At 41.4% G+C, this 21422-nt stretch overlaps 1 protein-coding gene across 4 annotated transcripts in view; it reads right to left on the minus strand.

Annotated features, from left to right (window-relative positions):
• HHAT (hedgehog acyltransferase) overlaps window positions 1-5031 on the minus strand; it is a 352855-nt gene extending 347824 nt beyond the window's left edge. Inside the window, exon 1 of one of the 4 annotated variants that reach the window (XM_070768646.1) lies at window positions 4920-5031. The gene's annotated coding sequence lies outside the window, so the exon portion shown is untranslated. Of the gene's footprint in view, window positions 1-4852 lie in introns of all 4 variants that reach the window. The other 3 variants (XM_070768650.1, XM_070768651.1, XM_070768645.1) reach the window with 3 other exon arrangements.
• Window positions 5032-21422: the final 16391 nt, after the last annotated feature.

Here is a 21422-nt window from a genome sequence, read left to right on the forward strand (position 1 = left end):
AAGGTCCAGTTTTCCATATTCTACCCAGTACTCAGCATTGACAGGGTTTTGTGTTTTTTAGCCATTCCGGTGAGTATAGAGTGATATCCCATTATAGTTTTAATTTGTATTTCCCTAATTACTAATGCACTCCAGTGTTCTTGCCTGGAGAATCCCAGGGACGGCAGAGCCTGGTGGGCTGCTGTCTATGGGGTCGCACAGAGTTGGACAGGACTGAAGCGACTTAGCAGCAGCAGCAATTACTAATGAGGTTAATCCCTTTTTCATGTTTATTGTGTATCTGAAAATCCTTTTTGGGAAGTGACCTGCCCATTTTTCTGCTGGGCTATCTTTTTCTCAATGATTTGTGAAAAACTGTTTCTACATTCTGGGTATGAGTCCTTTATTGGATATAGCCCTTACAAATACCTTCACCCATCATGCAAGTTGCCTTTTCTCTCTACGGAATCTTGCCATGAACAGTAGTTCTTACCAATATTTTCTTCTATAATTAGCACTTTTTGTGTCCTATTCAATAAACCTTGTCATAAAGGTGTTCTACTTTGCTTTCTTCCAGAAGCTTTTTTGTTTCAGATCTCCCACTTAGCTGTATGACATATCGATTAATTTTTGTATACAGGGTGAGGTAGATGATCAAAATTTACCTTGTCCATTTGGATATCCAATTGGCCCAGGAACACTGACTGAAAAGACTGTCCTTTCTCTAGAGCACTGCAGAGCCACTTCTGTTATAAATCAAGAGATCTCAGATATGTGAGCCTGTTTATGGATTCTCTACCCGGTTCCATGGTCTATCTGGCATTGTATCCACACCACACTGACAAACTACATACTCATCCAGCAGCTTAAATCTTCCAACTTTGCTCCTTTACTAAGATCGTCTAGAATTTCCATATATATTTTAAAATTAGCTTATTGGCTATTTTTGAAAAAAATCTGTTGGGATTTCAATTGGGCTTATAATGAAACCACAGAGTTATCTGTGGAGCAGTGATTTACCATCTATTATTTTAAGTGTTTTAAATCTCTTAATGTTTTAGCTTACAAAGAATTTTTATCACAAATGGGTGAATTTTATTAAGTAGTTTTTCTCCTTTATTCTGTGGCTAAATTACAATTATTGATTTTCTAATGTTAGACAAAGTTTACATTCCCGGAGTAAATCCAACTTGGTCACGGCTCCAGTTCAGTTCAGTCACTCAGTCGTGTCCGACTCTTTGCAACCCCATGAATCGCAGCACGCCAGGCCTCCCTGTCCATCACCAACTCCCGGAATTCACCCAAACTCATGTCCATCGAGTTGGTGGTGCCATCCAGCCATCTCATCCTCTGTCGTCCCCTTCTCCTCCTGCCCCTAATCCCTCCAGCATCAGGGTTTTTTTCAATGAGTCAACTCTGCATGAGGTGGCCAAAGTATTGGAGTTTCAGCTTCAACATCAGTCCTTCCAATGAACACCCAGGACTGATCTCCTTTAGGATGGACTGGTTGGATCTCCTTGCAGTCCAAGGGACTCTCAAGAATCTTCTCCAGCACCACAGTTCAAAAGCATCAATTCTTTGGCGCTCAGCTTTCTTCACAGTCCAACTCTCACATCCATACATGACCACAGGAAAAACCATAGCCTTGACTAGACGGACCTTTGTTGGCAAAGTAATGTCTCTGCTTTTGAATATGCTATCTAGGTTGGTCATAACTTTCCTTCCAAGGAGTAAGCGTCTTTTAATTTCATGGCTGCAATCACCATCCGCAGTGATTTTGGAGCCCCCAAAAAATAAAGTTTGACACTGTTTCCCCATCTATTTGCCATGAAGTGATGGGACCAAATGCCATGATCTTAGTTTTCTGAATGTTGAGCTTTAGGCTAACTTTTTCACTCTCCTCTTTCACTTTCATCAAGAGGCTCTTTAGTTCCTCTTCACTTTCTGCCATAAGGGTGGTGTCATCTGCATATCTGAGGTTATTGATATTTCTCCCGGCAATCTTGATTCCAGCTTGTGCTTCTTCCAGCCCAGCGTTTCTCATGATGTCCTCTGCATATAGGTTAAATAAGCAGGGTCCCATAAATACAGGTATAGGTCACTAGATCTGGTTTACCAATACTTCCTTTTAGGGCTTTTGTGTCTTTTCCATGAGAGTCTGACCTAGAGTTTCTTGTAACCTCCTTATCAAGCTTTAGTAACAAGGCTATGCTGGCCTCATAAAAGCAGTCAGGGAGTATTTCTTCTTTTTTATTTTTTTAAATGTTTGTGATGTTGCACTAGTGAGGCCATCTGGGCCTGGAAATTCTACTCTGAAAAGGTTTTTAAATACAAATTTAATTTCTTTACAGATACGGAACTACACAAATTTTCTAGTTCTTGTGTCTTATGAGGTATTTTATTCAAAAAACCTGTCCATGTCACCTGAATATTTAAATGTACTACCATCAAATTGTTGACAATAACATCTGAAGATTTAAAACATCTGTAGGACATGTCGTGATAACTCCCTTCTTTCCTGACACTGGTAACACCATACATCATTGGAGGGAAGGAAAGAAGGGAAGATAGTCATGCTTTAGATAACAAAACCACTGTTGTGGGAATATTCTCCAGCAGAATTATGCAGAGCAAGACCAGCGCAGATGGAGCAGACAAACAATCCAGCAATTCTCTTTCAACAGCTTTGACCATCAAAACAGCTGTGAACCTGAGGGAAAGGAGACAGGAACTGGAGGAGAAGGAAACAAACTGTAATGCTATAGGGTGGCCAGCAAGACAGTGCAGGAAGAAAACCGCCAAGCCAGAATTGTAACCTAGACACCCAGCCCTCTATCCACAAGGTGTTCATGGCCTCCTAAATTCCACCCATGAACTTCAATGCCTTTTCTCATACATCTTTATTTTCACGAACCTCTGAAATTCAGGAATGCATTGGATTATATATGCAGAGAGCAAGAGCATTTCCAGTGACTCTGTCACCAGTGAGAGTCACAGATTCTGTCATGCCACAGTGCAGCTGTTGCAAATACTGCAAAATATCATTTACATAGGCATCCCTGCTTTGAAATCCTGAGACCTTGTCTGATACAGCACTGAGTTTTGATACTTAATGGATTGATTTTTTTAAAGACATACATTATATGTGGGGGTTTTGTACTACTTTGATTGCTGTTTCAATAGAATTTGTAACTATGTATTTTTAAACGCCTTTTAAAAATTGGCTTCCCCAGACTTGAAAGAAGTCCATGGCAACAAAGAAAAAGGGTAAAGCACCCGACAAGGCATCAAGGACCTCACCCATGCCAGGGAGCTCCCAGGCAACAGTTAAGGAGCGCCCCCCTCGGCTAGGCCCTGCCCTGGAAGGAGCCCAGATGAGTAAGGTTCACCCTGGCTGAAAGCATTAGTCGCTCAGTCTTCTGTCCACCTCTTTGTGACCCCATGGACTGTAGCCTGCCAGGCTCCTCTGCCCATGGAATTCTCCAGGCAAGAATACTGGAGTGAGTTGCCATTTCCTTCTCCGGGGAAGAGAGGAGACCCCACCCATGGATCAAACCTGGACCTCCAGGATTGCAGGTGGATCCTTTACTGTCTGAGCCACCAGAGAAGCCCATCACCCTGGCTAGGTCCTGACATTACCTAGAGTTAACACCAACATAGAGCCACCCACAAAAATGACTGCTATCTCCAGAGACCTGACCTTCACCCTTAGTCTATATAACCTACTTCCCAAGGAGGGGCAAAATAAACAATAAATAAAGCATAGGCTTTGATCCAGAAAGAGAAGTGCAAACCCCGACCCCAACACCTACTCCCTGTGGCTCTGGCATCTCCTCTAAGCCTTTCTTTCTTCTGCTGTGACGAGGGTTAATACTATCCTTCCCGGTTACTGCAAGATTTAGAAATACTGGATTTAAAGCACCTAACAAGCACATCATCCCAGTTACTATTAGTTAAATCTTTCAGGTCAGAGCTCAGATCCAACACTTAATGACAATTACGGTCTGTCACTGAACAAGAGGGAAAAAAAAAATACAGAAAAGATGGACCATGAACACCGGAAGGAAAAAAAAATCATACTTATTCTTCAAAGTCCAGTATAAAGCCCCCTCCTCAGGAAAGCTTTCCCCCTCCTCTCCTAGTGTTCCCACAGCATTTACCACGGGGCAGTAAACACCTAGCTCTGCGAATGAATGAAGGAGGAACACAAAACAGTAAGGACAGAAACAATAAGTTTCACCCCATATGATACAAACTACCCGGGGTGCCAACTCAATGGCCTGACCGCCCTGATCCAAGAGCCACGAACCAATCAAGCGGTACATTTCTTAACGCCAATGCCATCCATCCTAGTACGTCTCCCGCCCGCTTTGGTAGGAACTGCGGGGAGGAGGGCCTTCCCACGTAAAGACTGATGCCACCTAAAGGTCAGGCGTAAAAGAAAAGAGGGAAACTTGAGTCCGGAGAGTAAAAAGCAAGAAGTCTCTAACTTTGGGGGGGTGAGGGGGAGCGTTGTCCCTGGAGCCGCAGAAAGTCAGGCTGGCGCATTTCTAAGACCGCCAAGGGGTTCAGCGTCCACACTTCCCGCAACAATGCCAACTTGGGACGAGGCCAGGGAGAGGGGGCGCTGGCAGGGGCGCGCACGGACTCGGCCGGCCACTGATCCGGGCGCACGGCCACTGTCGCCGCCGCCGCCGCCGCCTTTGTCTCCAGCGCGGGAGCCGGCGCGTCCTCTGCCCCGCCTCCGGGCGCGCACGTAGGCAGGGGAATGGGAAACGGAAAGCGTCTGGTGCGTTTCTTTTTGTCTTCCAACCTTAAGCAAAAAGTCAACACCTAACTTCCCGAGGACTCTCTACGGTCACCAGCTACCAACCTCCGGGCCGCGCCGGGCGGCGGCGATGTCCCCCACGCGCCCCAAGCTCCCCCACAACCCTCGGCACCTCCGAGTCGGCGGCGGCGGCGGCGGGCTTCGCGGGAAGCCGCCCTCTTCCCCGCGAGCGGCGGTTGGAGGCCCAGCCCCGCGCGCGTCCTCGGAGCACGTCCCCGCCCTCGGGCCGGCGCGCGCCGCTCCGGGCTGCCGGGCTCGCGAGCGGGTGGTGCCCGCTGGGAACTGTGGCCAGCAGGCCGCGCGGCTGGAGCGGACCAGTGGGAAGGCGGCCCGCCCCTCCGCACCGGGAGCGCCCGGAGCCGGCCCACCGGGGTCCAGCCCCCGCTCGCCCGCGGGCCCGGGTGCCTGCGCTTAGCAGCGCGCAGATCTCTCCACCCCTGTTTGTTAATAGCAGACACCGATCTCTGCACCCCTTGTTAATTGCAGGCACCGATCGCTCCTCCACCTCTGTTTATAATTGCAGGCACCGATAGCTGCACCTCGTTTGTTAATTGCAGGCCTGCGGCTGCCAGCAGATTTAAGAACGGAAGTCACCTGAAATCCGGCTTTAGCGGTCCCCACGGACGTTTTGCAGGCTAAAAGAGGTAGCTTGGTGGGGTGGAAAGAAGGCGGGCTTTGCTGCTCAGGCGGCTTCTAGAACTTGACGTGTGATCTTAGCCCCTGTGAGCCTCCCTGTCCTCCTCTGTAAAGCGGAAATAAGCTTCCCTGCTTTCCTGAAGAATTAAGAATGAAGACCAAAAGGGATGAACTTCGTGAACGGCAAAGCAACTTACAAGGATGATCAGCACTGCGGAATGTTGTGTCAGTGATTTTGAGTAGGTTGTTAAGAGTGGGAGATCTGAATCTGTCTTGGACCGTGACTTCCTGCCAGGTGTTACTCAGAGGCCTCCAATGCCAGGGCTGCCAGAGTTCCACAGACTTATCTGACCAGGAGAATCCCACCTGGGCTCTTGTGAAAACTGCTGGCACTTGGATCCTTCTTCACGCTGAAAGAATCAGACTCCCCAGGGGAAGAGAGCCTCAGGTGGTTCTGTGATCAGATACATGTGGATAACTCTGCATTAGGTCAGTCGCTCAGTCGTGTCCGACTCTTTGCGACCCCATGAATCGCAGCACGCCAGGCCTCCCTGTCCATCACCAACTCCCGGAGTTCACTCAGACTCACGTCCTTCGAGTCAGTGATGCCATCCAGCCATCTCATCCTCTGTCGTCCCCTTCTCTTGCCCCCAATCCCTCCCAGCATCAGAGTCTTTTCCAATGAGTCAACTCTTCGTATGAGGTGGACAAAGTACTGGAGTTTCAGCTTTAGCATCATTCCTTCCAAAGAAATCCCAGGGCTGATCTCCTTCAGAATGGACTGGTTGGATCTCCTTGGAGTCCAAGGGACTCTCAAGAGCCTTCTCCAACACCACAGTTCAAAAGCATCAATTCTTCGGCGCTCAGCCTTCTTCACAGTCCAACTCTCACATCCATACATGACCACAGGAAAAAAAAACTCTGCATTAGGTAGCAGGAAAACACAGTGCTCTTTCTTCTAGGAGTCATTGAAATAGTCCAGATTATGTTTCTGACTGCAAAAATTCTGTGGGAAACCAGAGTACAAACTCTGAGAACAGATACTAGCTTCTGTAAGCTCCCACCATCCCCACCCTCAACCATAATACAGGATGATGTTAAGGACACGAGTGTTAATAAACTAGCCCAAGTAGGAGTGCCAGGTATAGCAAAAATTCAGCCTGCCTAATTACAGTTGAATCTCAAATGAACAAAGAATGATTTTTCAAAATATCAGTATAGCCCATGAAATATTTAAGACATGCTGATTTTTTTTTAATTTGTTGTTTATCTGAAATTCAGATTTGATTGGGCATCCTGTATTTGATATGGCAACCCTCACCCAAAGGGTTTGGCAGACTGAGAGATGGAGTAAGAACTCAGCAGAGCAAGTGTCAGACTCAGGGTCAGGAATGATATAACAGCTCCTGTGTTATTTCTAAATGACACTATTGGATAGTAATGTAGGTTCATTATCATTTACCTTTAACCCCATTCTGCACACACAACATATTCCCTGGAAAACACAAAATGAAAATAAGAGCTGATTTCATCATAGGTAAATTAAAAAGTCAATTAAATTAAAATAGTCAAATTTTAAAAGTAAGCAATAGACTGGGAAAAGTATTTGCAGAAGCTATGATACAAAGTGTTATTACTTACTAAGAATAGATTAAATACAATCACAAAAAATAGAAGCCAGTTGTAGATGAGCAAGACACATGAGTAAATACTAAAAAAAAAAGAGAGAAAGAAAAACATAGGATGTACAATTAGGAAAAAAACATATTGCAAAAAGTTCAAAGTAGTGCAAAGTAAAATAACAATTTTCCACCAAAAAAATTAACAAAAAATAATAATTTTAAAGGCTGGCAAGAGTGCTGTGTGATAGCAGTCGGACATTTTTTAGGTTGGTAAACAACTTGGCAGTATCAAAACCCTTACAATTATGAAAACCCTTAATGTTTAAATCTTGATTTTGAACTTTGTTTATAGGAATAGATTCTAAGGAAATAATCCATAACTTAGAAAATGCTCTTTACAGTTTTAATTTTATTTATTTTTTGGGCCGCAGGATTCAGGATCTTAATTCCCTGACCAGGTATCGAACCTGTGCTCCTTGCGGTGGCAGCACAGAGTCTTCATCACTGGACTTCCAGGGAAGTCCCTCAATTTTAAATTACATCATTTCAATTTTATCATAATAAGGAAAATATTATAATGTACCAAAATATACTAGAGAAGAGGGGGAATATCCTGAAATTCTGTAATTTTCCAGACATAAAGAAGTGGAAACTAAAAATTTACATGTTCTGTGATCTATTATATTTGCAACCTTTTAAAAATAATGGTAACTATTCATATGTAATATGATCGTAACTAAGTGCTTTTTAAATCTATGCATGGAAAAAAATGACTGGAAAGGAAATAAAGTTAAATCTGGGTGGCAGAACTTTATTCTTATTTTTTTACATTTTTGTTGAGATTAATTTGATAATAGATAAATCTCAACGTGGTGCCACCTAAAAAACAAAGGACTTGTCTTATCAGTTTTAAAAACTCTAAAATCTCACCTTTGTACACTCATGCATTAAATGCTGAAGCTATCTAATAGTTAAAACATTTTCCCTACTGGAGAAGGAAACGGCAACCCACTCCAGTATTCTTGCCTGGAGAATCCCGTGGACAGAGGAGCCTGACGGGCTACAGTCCATGAAGTGGCAAAAGAGGCATGACAGCGACTAAACAACCACTTCACATGTTAAAATACATAATATAGATTTTTCAGAACAACAAGAAGTAGTGAGAAGAGTGACACTGTTTTACATTCAGGAAACCGTCTTGAATATATATCTTAATAGACCGCCGGACTCTTACAATCTGCTTCTGCATTCAGTTTGTTGCATTATAGTATTTAAGTTGACATATATGAAGAAAAGTTGACTTCATGCAAATATGTAGTTGGAAAGGGAGGACAATTTTAATAACTTTTCCAGATAGTTCTGGATATTCTTTTTAATATTACATCAAATCTCAACAAGTAAAAGTTTAAGACAAGTTGTCATGTGAAATCTGAAACCATGTCAGTAAACTTTTAATACTTTTGAACTTGACCTATTTCTCAAGGAAGGTTTCTAAAAGGAATCTGAATTTTTATTTTAAAAATAATAAAGTATAATATTCCAATACTGAAAAAAAACAAAGAGTATTCTGAGGATATTTTAAGGGTTAATTTGCATCCAAATTGCTTTCTAAAACATTTGAGCACCATTCAAATCTCTGAGCTAAATTTCTTAATTCTTGGATGGATCAACTTTAGAGTTTACTATTTGTTGCATGGATAATGTCTTAAAGCCTTTACTCGTTATCTCTTTGGAGGTAGTTTTATATATATGAATTTACCAAATGTGAGCAGTGTGGGAATACAGTAAAAACTTGATCGGTGCTTGTTGGCATGGTGTGGCACTTTTGCAGAGTTCTGTCCTCGCTGTAAGCATGAAAAGATCAAACAAAATGACTGCTTGAGCCCTGAGAACCAAATACTGATTTCCAGAAGAAAATACTATTTCAGTCATAAGTTTTTATGGCAGAAACTGAAGCCAAAATATGCGTTTTCTTCTATGACACTCATATGTCAGATCCTACTAAAAATAACTGAGAAGTTCCCACACCTTGCTTTTGATGCTATCTCTTTTCTTTGTAAACATTTGTACAAAATATCTCAACAAGGAATCCATTATCAAAATTTCCTAAAATCCTTCTTTATTTCAAAATAAAGGTCTAGTTGACTTGGAAATGTGAAAAAAAAAAAAAAAAAAAAACATTTTCCCTAAATATAAACATAGAAACACCTTAACCAATTCTGCACATTATTTGTTAACCTAGGATCTATTTTAGCAAATTGTTCTATGCTTAATTTATCAACTTAGTCATTTACATAACCATATAGTAATTAAAGTGCCTTAAGTATTTTTTAAATTTAGCAAATTATATGAAGCCTTGGGTTTTTGTCCCATCAAATTACATTCTCAACGAGGGCAAGCTTAATTGCATGGACTTTTTAAAAATTGTGTCGTAAAATACCACAATGTTTACCATCATTTTGTTGCTGTTGTTGCTGTTGCTAAGTCGCTTCAGTCGTGTCCGACTCTGTGCGACCCCATAGACGGCAGCCCACCAGGCTCCCCCGTCCCTGGGATTCTCCAAGCAAGAACACTGGAGTGGGTTGCTATTTCCTTCTCCAATGCAGGAAAGTGAAAAGTCAAAGTGAAGTCGCTCAGTCATGTTTGACTCTTGGTGACCCCATGGACTGCAGCCTACCAGGCTCCTTCATCCACAGGATTTTCCAGGCAAGAGTACTGGAGTGGGGTGCCATTGCCTTCTCCTATTGTTAAGCATACAGTCCAGAAATGTTAAGTACGTACCCTTTGTTATACCACTCCAGACTCTTCCTCTTGCAGCACTGAAACTCTGTACCCATTAAACTCCCCAGTACCCTAGTCCCTGGCAATGCGCCATTCTACTTTCTGTCAGTGAATTTGACTACCTAGGTCACTTTTGTAAGTGGAATCATACAGCATTTGTCCTCTGGGCGTGGTTTGTTTAACTTAGCATGATGCCTTCAGGGCTTAGCTTTATTGTAGCATGTGTCAGAATTTCCTTCCTTTTTAAGGCTGGATACTACTCCGTTGTATGTATATACAATTGTTATCCATTCTCTGTCAGTGGACACTTGGGTTGCTTCTGCCTTTTGGCCATTATGAATAATGCTGCTATGCGCATGGGTATACAAATACCTCCTCCAGACTCTGCTTCCAATTCTTCTGGGTTTATAGGGAGAAGCGGAATTGCTGGATCACACAGTAATTCTATTTTTTTCATATTTTTGTGGAACAGTCATACTGTTTTCCACAGCCACTGCACTCTTTTACATTTTATTTTCCCACCGGTGTACACAAGGATTACAAGTTCTCTGCATCCTCACCAGTGCTGTTTTATTGGAATTTATTTGGTTTTTTTGTTTCTTTGATTTTTGATAGCAACCATCCTAATGGGTATGAGATGATCCCATAATTGTGATTCTGATTTACATTTCTCTAATAATTAATGAACCATCCCCAAGGAAAAAAAATGCAAGAAGGCAAAGTGGTTGTCTGAGGAGGCCTTACAAATAGCTGAGAAGAGAAGAAAATTGAAAGGCGAAAGAGAAAGACATAACCAACTGAATGCAGAGTTCCAGAGAATATCAAGGAAGGGAAGAAGCCTTCTTAAGTGAACAATGTAAAGAAATAAAGGAAAACAATAGAATAGGAAAGACTAGAGATCTCTTCAAGAAAACTGGATATACTAAGGGAACAATTCATGCAAAGATGGGCACAATAAAGGACAGAAACAGCAAGGACCTAACAGAACCAGAAGAGATGTCAAGAATACACAGAAGAACTACACAAAAAAGGTCTTAATGGCCTAGATAACCATGGTGGTGTGGTCACTCACCTAGAGTCAGACATCCTGGAATGTGACGTCAAAGCGTTAGGAAGCATTGCTATGAACAAAGCTGGTGGAGGTGATGGAATTCCAGTTGAGCTATTTAAAATCCTAAAAGATGATAGTATTAAAGCTCTATAGTCAATATACTAGCAAATCTGGAAAACTCAGCAGAGGCCGCAGTACTGGAAAAGGTCAGTTTTCATTCCAGTCAGAAAGGCAATGCCAAAAAATGTTCTAACTACTGTACAGTTGCACTCATTTCACAAGTTACCAAGGTAATGCTCAAAATCTTTCAAGCTAGGCTTAAATGTATATGAACTGAGAACTTCCAGATGTACAAGCTGGATTTAGAAAAGGCAGAGGAGCCAGAGATCGAATTGCCAACATCTATTGGATCATAGAAAAAGCAAGGGGATTCAAAAAAAAAAAAAACAACGAACATTTACTTAATGCTTCATTGACTACACTAAAGCCTTTGATTGTGTGGATCACAATAAACTATGGAAAATTCTTAAAGAGATGGGAATACCAGACCACCTTACCTGCCTCCTAAGAAACCTGTATGCAGGACAAGAAACAACAGTTAGACCAGACATGGAACAACAGACTGGTTCAAAATTGGGAAAAGAGTACGTCAAGGCTGTATATTGTCACCCTGCTTGTTTAACTTACATGCAGAGTACATCATGTGAAATGCCAGGCTGGATGAATCACAAACTAGAATCAAGATTACAGGGAGAAATATCAACAACCTCAGATATGCAGATGACACCACTCTAATGTCAGAAAGTGAAGAGGAACTAAAAAGCCTCTTGATGAGGGTGAAAGGAGAGTGGAAAAGGGCTAGCTTAAAACTCAACATTCAAAAAATGAAGATCATGGCATCTGGTCCCATCACTTCATGGCAAATAGATGGGGAAACAATGGAAACAGTGAGAGACTTTATTTGGGGCGGGGGGCGGGGGGGATTCCAAAATCACTGCAGGTGGTGACTGCAGGCATGAAATTAAAAGAAGGTTGCTCCTTGGAAGAAAAGCTATGACAAATCTAGACAGCGTATTAAAAAGCAGAGACATCACTTTACTGAAAAATATCTGTAGAGTCAAAGCTATGGTTTTTCCAGTAGTTGTGTATAGATGTGAGAGTTGGACCATAAAGAAGGCTGAGCACTGAAAAATTGATGCTTTTGAACTGTGGTGCTGGAGAAGACTCTTGAGAGTCCCTTTGACAACAAGGAGATCCAACTAGTCCATCCTAAAGGAAATCAGTCCTGAATATTCATTGGAAGGACTGACGCTGAAACTGAAGCTCCAATACTTTGGCCACCTGATGCAAAGAGCCAACTCAATGGAAAAGACCTCAACGCTGGGAAAGATTGAAGGCAAAAGGAGTAGGGCGTAACAGAGGATGAGATGGTTGGATGGCATCACCAATTCAATGGATAGAAGTGTGAGCAAACTCCGGGAGATACAGGACAGGGAAGCCTGTTGTGCTGCAATCAGACAGGACTTAGAGACTGAACAATAGCAATGATGATACTGACCATTTTTCATGGCTTATTGACCATTTACAAGTCTTCTTTGGAGAAGTGTGTATTCAACTCTTTGGCCTATTATTTAATCAGGTTGTCTTTTTGTTGAACTGTTGGAGGAGATCTTTATATATTCTCGATATCGGATACATGATGGATACATGATTTGCAAGTATATGATTTGTCAAATATATTATTTTCTCCCCATTTGTGGGTTGCCCTTTCCCTCTGTTGATTGTGTCAACAGAAATTTTAATGTTATGGCTTAAAAAATATATGTATTTGTATTTATTTACTTGGCTGCACTGGGTCTTAGTTGTAGCATGCAGGATCTTTACTTGCAGAATATGAGATCTAGTTCCCTGGCCAGGGATCGAATCCAGACCCCCTGCATTTCAGAGCGAGGAGTCTTAGCCACTAGACCACCAGGGAAGTCCCAACTTTATGACTTTTAAATTTTGATAAAGTCCAATTTATCTATTTTTTACTTTGTCAGCTCTTTAGGTGTCATACCCAGAAAATTATTGCCAAATCCAATGCTATGAAACTTTTCCCCCTAATGTTTCCCTGTTTTCTTCTAATAATTTATAGTTTGTGGTCTTTAGAGTAGATGTTTGACCCATTTTGTGTTAATTTTTGTACATGATGTAAAGTTAGGGTCCAGATTCATTCTTTTGCATGTGAATTTCCAGTTTTCTCAACACCATTTGTTGAAACACCAGAGTATGTAGAGGGGAAAGAATGGATGGTTGGATATTCAGTTCCTGTTGGAAGTGAGAGGTAAGATAGATCTAGGCACCAGGAGAAAAGTTGAGAGAAGAGAAGAGGACTGCCCCCCACACACGCAATGCTTTATACACAGGTGTGATTATCTGACCTTCAGTGATCTGTGCCTGTCTCAGAGCAAAGCATCAGGGTTCTGGCGCTCCCTGATTCCCAGCTGAAGGGCCACTCCAGGGCCCAGATATTGCCCGAGCTGCCTTGCCTTGGAAGACTTCTGTTCTGACCACTCAAGTAAAGCCAGAGAGATTCCTCCCTGGAGTTAAGAAGCAAACCAAGGCTAGAGTAAATTGCCCAAAATTGATGATAATTGAGATTTCAAAGAGGAAACTAATTTCTGACTTGGTATTATGTCTCTTTAAAGCAAAAATATCAAAATTAGCATGTAAATGTGGGTAATTAATGGTCAGTCACTCTTTATACCATTATTTTAATCCTGAAGTCATTAATCAGGTGCCTTCACTGAGTCTGTTTCTCTCTGGACCTCTTAGTTAGTGGGGCCTGAGTAGTCTGGTGGGGCCTCCTGTCTAGACAGGCAACCCTGAGCACCTGGGAGCCACTCTCCAGCCTGCAGGACTGGTGCTTAGGAGGGATTAACCAGCCAACTCTTCTTTGTAAATTCAACTATGACTCATAGAAATTATACTGATTCCACAGAGGCACAAATGGTTGTTAAGACTTAATTGATAAAGGCTTGAAGACAAAGGAGTGAATTTCTAATTATGAAATTTCAGGCACAGGCCATAATGGGGAAGATTCAAGGGCCTTCTCAACCCTCACCACCTGGCACAGGCTCTCATCTGCTCCACGTGCAGGGATGTCAGCTCCGCTAGATGGTGATTTGCAATAGTTAGCATTGACCTAGCAATTGTCCAGCATCTACTTCACACACAGCACAGACTGAATGCTGGGGGAGGTTTTTTTTTTAAGTGGAAAAAAGTCTTGTCCTGCAGGAGGTTGTAGTGTAGCTGGGGTTCAAACTATCCATAAATACTGAGAATGGGCTCATATCAGTAGCCTAAATTCTACAGAACATAATTTAATGTCACTTCCTCCAAGAAACCTTTCCTGACCATCCTGGCAAAATTCCTCCTTACCCAGTCATTCGCTATTCTAGCACATCATTCTTTTATATTTTCCTGCAGCACTACCACTCTCTCACTTCTCTTGTTTTTTTCACGTTTATCATCTATGCCAGTATTATTCAGACTAATGGCAAGACATAATACATTTGTAGATGGTAAAATACAGCTAATGGGTTATAACCAGACTTAATTTTTTTTAACAAAGTGCAATAGAATAGAGTAGAATAGAAGGAATACATCATTGGGTTTTTATTAAGAATTGTGAACTTGTCGGAAATACTGAATCCGGTTGCTATGAGCAGAATTAAGAGAAATAATGGAAGGTTATGATGAATTTCAGTTGACTAGTACAAGTTATTCTGTCTTCTACTAATAAATATCTCATTTGAGTTTTTGGTATATGATATGAGTATGACCATTATTACAGGACAATTAACAAAATATATTTTATATTATGCAGACTTCACTGTAAAACATTTTTCTGAAAGGACATTATCAAATAGGATATGTTTCAGGTGTGCACCAAATGTACATTTAATTAAATTAGCCTGATTTTCCTTTAATGGGATTTCTCCCTATCATTATAAGAGAAAAGAATGTTGAAGGGAAAATTGGAGGCCAGTTCAACCTCCAAATATCTAGAACTGTAGACAATCTTGAGAAAAATATCAGCTCTAATTGTAAGCTTCAACTTCGTTGAAGATGCATGCTAAAAAGAAAAGAAGATTGGAAGATTTTGTGAGGCAGATTATTTACAGTATTTTTTTCGGTGAGTAAAATCCAACAAGTGACAAATCCCAATATATGATTTGTAATGACGCCTTCAGAACTAAGAGGACTCTGAAGCACAGCATACTGAACTTGTCAACAAGCCTCTCAAACACTTTTAAATGAAAACAAAAGACAAGTAAGTATTGGCACAATTTCTTAGTTGTTTTACAGATCGTTAATACGATTTCTGTTGCATATGGTTTGGCAAAAGAGAAAATGGCTCATATAGATGTTAAAACATTAACGTGAATAGAAATGATGCGTGTGATTTTTTAATGCTAAACCAGCTGATAAATTAAAATTTACAACTCTTTGGGATAATACTGTTTCTAGTTGGGTCTACATTATTGCAGAATCTTCCAAAGCCATGCTCCTCATGCGGTTAAAATCCAGTATTGAGTCTGAGATCCATCCCCAAAATAGCATGGATGCTATTTTGTTATGTAAGTTATTCAGCTCTTCTAGTTTATACAAGATGACAAGGGATGTATGTGTGTGTGTGTGTGTCTATGTGAGTTTAAATTTAACTTCACACACATTTTTTTTTTTTTTTTTTTTGCTAAGTCGCTTCAGTCGTGTCCGATTCTGGGCGACCCCATAGACGGCAGCCCACCAGGCTCCTCCATCCATAGGATTTTCCAGGCAAGAGTACTGGAGTGGGGTGCCATTGCCTTCAATTGGATCAGATATATTAACAAAACTGGAAAAAATGCCTCATTGATCAATATCTATTAAACTGGAAAAATAATAAAGAAAGTATGAGAAATAGAACCAGCAGAAATGGCTAGAAAACAAAAAGTTATTTGAATATTGTTAAATCTACTAATAATACTTGTGCTTAGAAATCAGCATCATAGGAATTCTACTTATATCTAGAAATTATTCTGCTGGATCTCATGGAAGTGTTAAAAAAAAAAAAAACATGATGAAGGTTGTTATATATATTAAAGACAGCTCATGGACTAGCCAAAATATTGATGTGTTTTCTTCAGATTGGAGTTAGCCAGACCCTCCTGCTGAAGCATACTGAATAAAGTTCATTGATTGTCCTACAGGAGCCCAGAGGGAAGCGTTAAGCATAATAAGTAAACTCAGAAATGACAGTCACATTTTTCTAGTGAAAAAGCAATCTCATTTGGCAAGCAATCTCATTTTTAGAGATGATGTTTGGGATTCAGAATTAGTATATTTAACTGATATTGATATTTTTAATGAACTGAAATTTATAACTTCAGGGAGAAAACAACACGATAATTCAACAAGCGAAACATGTCCAGGATTCCAAGTGACATGTTGTTATGGCAAGTAAGACATGAAAGCAATCACCCTAGCTCCTTTTTGTTCCCAGTATTGTTGCAACATATTGAAAAGGACAGTAAGGACAGAGACTGAAATCAAATTCAGTTCAGCTGCTCAGTCATGTCTGACTTTTTGCAACCCTATGGACTGCAGCACACCAGGCTTCCATGTCCATCACCAACTCCCAGAGCTTGCTCAAACTCACATCCATCGAGTCAGTGATACCATCCAACCATCTCATCCTCTGTCATCCCCTTCTCCTCCTGCCTTCAATCTTTCCCAGCATCAGGGTCCTTTCCAAGGAGTCAGTTCTTCGCATCAGGTGGCCAAAGTATTGGAACTTCAGCTTCAGCATCAGTCCTTCCAATGAATATTCAGGACTGATTTCCTTTAGGATTGACTGGTTTGATCTCCTTGCTATCCAAGGGGCTCTCAAGAGTCTTCTCCAACAACACAGTTCAAGGGCATCAATTCTTCAGTGCTCAGCTTACTTTATAGTCCAATTCTCACATCCATACATGACTACTGGAAAAGCCATAGCTTTGTCAGTAATGTCTCTGCTTTTTAATATGCTGCCTAGGTTGGTCATCAGAGAAGGCAATGGCAACCCACTCCAGTACTGTTGCCTGGAAAATCCCACGGATGGAGGAGCCTGGTAGGCTGCAGTCCATGGGGTCGCTAGGAGTCGGACACGACTGAGCGACTTCACTTTCACTTTTCACTTTCATGCATTGGAGAAGGAAATGGCAACCCACTCCAGTGTTCTTGCCTGGAGAATCCCAGGGACGGGGGAGCCTGGTGGACTGCCATCTATGGGGTCGCACGGAGTCGGACACGACTGAAGCGACTTAGCAGCAGCAGCAGCAGGTTGGTCATAACTTTTCTTCCAAGGAGCAAGAGTCTTCTAACTTCATGGCTTGCAGTCTCCATATGCAGTGATTTTGGAGCCCAAGAAAATAAAGTCTCTCACTGTTTCCACTGATTCCCCATCTATTTGCCATGAAGTGATGGGACTGGATGCCAATGATCTTAGTTTTTTGAATGTTGAGTTTTAAGCCAGCTTTTTCAATCTCCTCTTTTACTTTCATCAAGAGGCTCTTTAGTTTCTCTTTGCTTTCTGCCATAAGGGTGGTGTCATCTGCATATCTGAGGTTATTCATATTTCTCCTAGCAATCTTGACTCCAGCTTGTGCTTCATCCAGCCCAGCATTTTATAAGATGTACTCTGCATATAAGTTAAATAAGCAGGGTGACAATATATAGCCTTGACGTACTCCTTTCCCGATTTGGAACCAGTCTGGGTAGGGGTATTGTTACATTCCATGTCTCAGTTTCAAATTTGTAATCATTACTTTCCAGAAGAGAAATGATAAATACTAGGAAAATTCCTTCAGATGAAACAACTATTTTCTTTTTGAAAATTCTGAATCATTGACCTAAACTTGGTGCCCCAAAAAGGCAGATGAATTATTGCAGCTTAGTTCTTCATTTTTACTAAAGGATGATCATAAGGCATTAACTTTGTTACCACTTTTAGGGTGGGATTAAAGAAGACTCCCCATTGCCAGATAAAAAGAATGCATCACTATTACCATTATGGTATGAACCAGGATTTTCAAACTTTAAAACTGATTAAAACAAAGGAGAGAAACAGGCTTGTGCATTGACACACAGAGAATTGTGTGTCAAAAATCTGGACAGGAATGAACTGAGAGGCTTACAAGCACCAAGTGCATTAAATAAAATCTTGCCTAATTTTTGATTTTGTATTGCTTATTTGGGCATATTTTTCTATACTGCATTCAAGTATTAATAAGATAATATTAATTTTACATTTTTTAACATAGTAAAAGTGTTATTTTACAAAACTTTTTTATTTTGTTGGGTGGGGAAAAGAGAAGAGAAGGAATAAACTTCTATGTTATGCAAAAAGCATTCTTCCTGGGAGGTGTCATTTGAGAGAAGGTCAAAAAGCACCTGACCTGTCAGTGTCTACCCTGCCCTGAAACCAACCCCTATGCAGTTGTCCCCAACCTTTTTGGCACCAGGTACCAGTTTCATGGAAGACAGTTTTTCCACAGACTGAGTAAGGGGAGGGGATGGTTTGGGGATGATTCAAGTGCATTGCATTATTTGTGCCCTTTATTTCTAATCTAATGCTGCTGATGATCTGACAGGGAGGTACGGGTCCTCGGCCCAGAGGTTGGAGACCCCTGCCTCTAGAACATAAACTCCAGAAGGGCAGGAGTTTGACCTGTCCTGTTCACCACCAAATCTCCAGAAGTACATAGCATAGTGTGTAGGACACAGTCAACAAACATGAATACGTGAACTAGCTAATTTGGAAGGGCAAGAATTAACAGTTTGTGATTTATCTCGTTTGCATTATCCAGACATCTTTCTCCCTTTGACAGATGTGAGTTTTAGAAAAGATAAAGAAAAGCTGCAAGAGTCATTTCCTATGAGGGCCTCCAGGTTGATAAGAACCAGGAAGGGCTCCCTTCTTAGTTTGGGAGGGAACTGTAGATGACCTTGAGTTCTAGACCATAGGAAGCACTGGATGGGAAGTGGCTGAGAGAACAGGAGAGATTGTGTGCAGGTCAAACTGCAAGCTTACAACAGACCATTACTTTTCAGACTTCATAGAAAGCAGCTGTGCCTTGTGTAGGGTTGTTGAGCTCTTTTTTAGCTGAGACAGTCTAGTCCCCATCCTTCATCTTATGGAGGTGGAATAAGCCTAAAGTGGGAAATAGAAATGAGAAATGGTCTTTAGATGCTGAGGGAAGAAACAGAGTCAAATTTAGGTTGGCCTTCATTTTTTTAATACTTAAAATGGGGATAATATTCATACCGTATCATTGAGATGGTATGAGGATTAACTGAAATAATAAATGTGAAATGCTAAGCACAGTGCCTGACCGATAATATGCACTCAATCATTATCAACTATTATTATTACCATGAGCAATAGAATGTAAGATGTTTGGAAATATTAACTGAGGTTTGATTTCTTTCTGCTTCTTTCCTCTTCTCTTTCCTCTATCATTCTGTCATATTCTATGCATACTGTTCTCTATCAAGGAGTGGAAAAAGCTGAAAATAAAAAGTCTGTTGAAGGTCTGAATGGATTTATTTTAAACTCGTAGTAGAGTCAACATCTTGAAAAGCAGGACATTCTTTTATTCCAAAAGCTGTGCGTTTTGAGAAAGAACAAAACAAGTGTGAAACTATTTCCTGATTTTTGGCATGGGGCCCAGTGAACACCCCACGAACCAAATCCCAGGACTAATGACTGAGAGAAACTCACTGTTAGGGCAATGTTTTTCAAACTGTGGGTTGAGACCTACTCTTGGATAATAAAACTGATGTATTGGGCTAAAACCAGAATGAATGGAATGGAATAGAAAATACCAGAGTACATTGCAAGGAGTAATGGTAAATATTGTTTCATTAAGCTGTTGTATGCATGTAGTCGGTCATAATATGAAATGTGTTCCCTACTGTAGCCATAGTCAATGAAGTTTGCACATGCCAGGAGTGCCATAGCAGAGGGCACATGTGTCTGTCCTCCCAGAATGTCCCAGGAAGAACAGCAGCTCCCGGAAGAACCGCTACATCCAGAATGGTGCTAGGAGAACACAAAAACGGTAGCCTAGATGGTTACACAGAGTTCTAGGCATCTTGCCAAGGTGGGAAAAGATGTGAAAATTTGTTGTGGCCACCATGAGAAAGGAATATGAGACCCTGAGTGAGCCAAATAGACATGAAAAACCCAGAGTCTAGACTAGGATGAAATAGGCAAGGAGAAGCAATGATGAAAACTTGGACTTAGGAACTGATACTGGCTCAGAACAATGGGGCCATGTGGGAAGATTTGCCATCAGTGGACAGAGCATCATGGTGAGCCAGACATTGCTTTCCTCCCCCAAACAGGGTAGACATAAGCTCTACTCCCCAGACAGATGTCCTCTACAGCTACAAAGACTGAAAGAAGGAGGAGGACTAAAGAGAAGAAAACTCCCAAATAAGCTACCCAAAAGAGATTATGTTTTAATCCTGTTTTAAAACAGAATTAGAAAACAGCATGGAAGGAACTTCCCTGGTGGTCCAGTGGTTAAGAATTCACCTGCCAACGCACGGGACACGTGTTCGAACGCTGGTCCAGGAAGATTCCACGTGCTGAAGGGCAACTAAGTCCGGGACCACAACTACTGAGCCCACATTCTAGAGCCCATGCTCGGCCACGAGAGAAACCACTGCAATGAGAAGCCCGCACACCACAACAAAGAGTAGCCCCCGCTCACCGCAACTAAAGAAAGCCTCCATGCAGCTACAAAGACTCAGTGGAGCCAAAAGTAAATAAATAAAAGAAAAGTCTTCAAAACAAGCAAACAAACAAAAAACAGTATGCAGATACCTCAAAAAAATAAAAATAGAAGTATCATAATTCAGCAATTCCACTTCTGGCTATTTATCTGAAGAAAATGAAAAGTTTAACTCAAAAAGATATATGTACCCCCATGTTCATTGCAACATCATTTACAACAGCCTGCAGATGGTGACTGCAGCCATGAAATTAAAAGACGCTTACTCCTTGGAAGGAAAGTTATGACCAACCTAGACAGCATATTAAAAAGCAGAGACATTATTTTGCCAACACAAATCCATCTAGTCAAGGCTATGGTTTTTCCAGTGGTCAGTATGGATGTAAGAGTTGGACTGTGAAGAAAGCTGAGCACCGAAGAATTGATGCTTTTGAACTGTGGTGTTGGAGAAGACTCTTGAGAGCCACTTGGACTGCAAGGAGATCCAACCAGTCCATACTAAAGGAGATCAGTCCTGGGTATTCATTGGAAGGACTGATGTTGAAGCTGAAACTCCAATACTTTGGCCACCTCATGCGAAGAGCAGATTCATTTGAAAAGACCCTGATGCTGGGAATGATTGAGGGCAGGAGGAGAAGGGGATAACAGAGGATGAGATGGTTAGATGCCATCACCGACTCAATGGACATAGATTTGGGTAAACTCCAGCAGTTGGTGAT

This window comes from Bos indicus, chromosome 16, assembly GCF_029378745.1.
Source record: "Bos indicus isolate NIAB-ARS_2022 breed Sahiwal x Tharparkar chromosome 16, NIAB-ARS_B.indTharparkar_mat_pri_1.0, whole genome shotgun sequence".
Taxonomy (NCBI): Eukaryota; Metazoa; Chordata; class Mammalia; order Artiodactyla; family Bovidae; genus Bos; species Bos indicus.